Raw genomic sequence first — 2,249 nt, forward strand, 5'->3', positions numbered from 1 at the left:
ATGCACACCCCCCTCAAGAGTCTTTGTTCTCATGTTTTTCTCATGCATTTAAATAAATTTACAATATAACCTAGCAAGCCAACAGCTTGTCAGAAGCAGAAGATTGTCAATAATAAAACAATTTACCCACCACCTTACTTGAATTCCAAGACTAAAACACTTGAGAGACATCAGAGGCAGAAAGATGTGTGTTTTAATTGAAATGGTTTTAAGTTGAATCATTTACTCTTTTCTAGTGTGAGGTTGTAACTTGTAACTTCTTAGCAATTAACCTGTGACATGCTGGCCTAAAAGACCCTGATATTAGTGAATTTTGCCCAGCAGCTCCTAGACGTGAATGCTGCAGCTCCAATGGTACTTGGGCACATCTCTGGCTAGGGGACATAAGTTTATCAAATTAAGTAAAAAGCCTCATTCAAATTAAATTAATACTGTCTTTGTCATCCTATCTGCAAAGCACCTGCAAGAAGGGTAACAAAGAGCACTTTTGCATTTTTTGATTTTTAACTGAAAAGGGTGATTTGTCACAGCTAGTCTTTAGCCAAGACAAAATGAATCTGGTAATGGCAAGTCCAGTTCAGCTGACCTGGCTTGTTCTAGAAGTCCCCAGGTGAATAAGAGAGCTCGTGCAGAGACCTCAGCCAGTCATGGTCAGTCCAGAGAGCAGAGATATCACTGGTCAAGGAGCTGAGTGGGGCTAAGACTCAGATCAATCAGTGTCTAGAGCTGAGAGTTTTGAACTCTCTATATAGGAAGGTTTTGAACAATAAAACCGGCTGTTTTGTCTAATGATGAAGAGGACTTCTGTGACCACCTCACACAGAGGGGTCACAAGTTGTGACATGGGTGCAGACCCAAACAGACGACAGCAGGCAGCAGCAGGTCAGACATGGAAAGCTTCTTTATTTTTCTGACTCCATCAACTTATATACACTTTTTACAGAAGCCCAGGATTGGCCAATAAGGTTACAATCTCATGACCTAATTGGTTACTCTTGCTATCAATCAAGTTCTCCTCTCAGCGAAGAACTATGCAAAACACATAGATAATTTCTAAAATTACATATAGTTTACATCAAGCAGTGTAAGAATCATGCTGCGAAGATTCAAACAATTGAAAGCAAGAAAAATCAGGGCAACAGACTTGAGTGATGATTTCTGTCTCCCTGCGTACCACTGTCAGGTAATGGAACAGAACAGCAGAGCCTTGGAGAAACAGATAAAGGATGTAACTCCAGAAAACAGAAGTCATTCAAAGTGCAAGCAGGATGCCAGCTCAGCTCTGCAAGGCTGACAAAACAGAAGTCATGCAAAACAAGGGTATTGCCTTTACTCCAAAGTGGGGGTCAAGGAACAGCCACCTAAAAAGGACATTAGACATTGAAGACAGAGCTCAAAGAACCATGTAAGGACTTGTGAAAAGGGGTGCAACTATGTCAAATAAAGTCAAAGGAAGTGGGGATAGTTAATAAATACGTAATCAGTTTGTGTGTTAAAACCTCTGTTCATTCAATGCTCAGTGCACTCGAATGGCGAAAGGATTGCCCAAGTGACCAGCACGCTATAATAAAGAACACCTGCTTTCAAATACTCAAAACTCTGTTTAAAAGTTTCTATCCAGTGGATTTCAGTTCCAGTGATGTCCTTGACTCCATTATGCCCCACTGTGGCAGAACATCCTCCCTACTACAGAAGAGCTTATCTGCAGCTGGTGTGACAGCTCCAGACATTCTCTCTCCCATGTGAAGTGATGAGACAACCTTGGCCAGTTAGTTGTTATGACCCAGGGAGTTGTTTCTTCCTCTGGCACTAGGAGTAGAACTCCTAGTAAACAACTGGGTGTGAGAACAGATAAGGGGAGATAAGCCAGAGATTTCTGACTGAAAAGGCGCTGCTTTTACAACTATAAAAGTCACACAATTTTTCACAGAGGTAGAAGCCCCCTACACACAGTCTAGAAATGGCAGGGGATTCTCCTACAAGCTCAGATGAGAACTCTGTGAATACTTTCCCAGGGAATTGAGAGAAGAATTCTAAGTGTACCTCATCACCAACTTGATGGTTAGCTACATTGAATCCTAATCTATACTATTTCTTTGCTAGCTGTAATATGGGTACACTTAGACTACTAGTAGTTCTTTTTGTTTTATTCCAGTGTACTATGTGGTCTGTTAAATTTTTGTCTATTAAATAAATAATTAATTTTATCATACTCCTTGTCTGCCATTATTAAGAACTTGTGACCAAGA

Source organism: Zosterops lateralis (genome assembly GCF_965231275.1).
Source record: "Zosterops lateralis genome assembly, chromosome: 31".
Taxonomy (NCBI): domain Eukaryota; kingdom Metazoa; phylum Chordata; class Aves; order Passeriformes; family Zosteropidae; genus Zosterops; species Zosterops lateralis.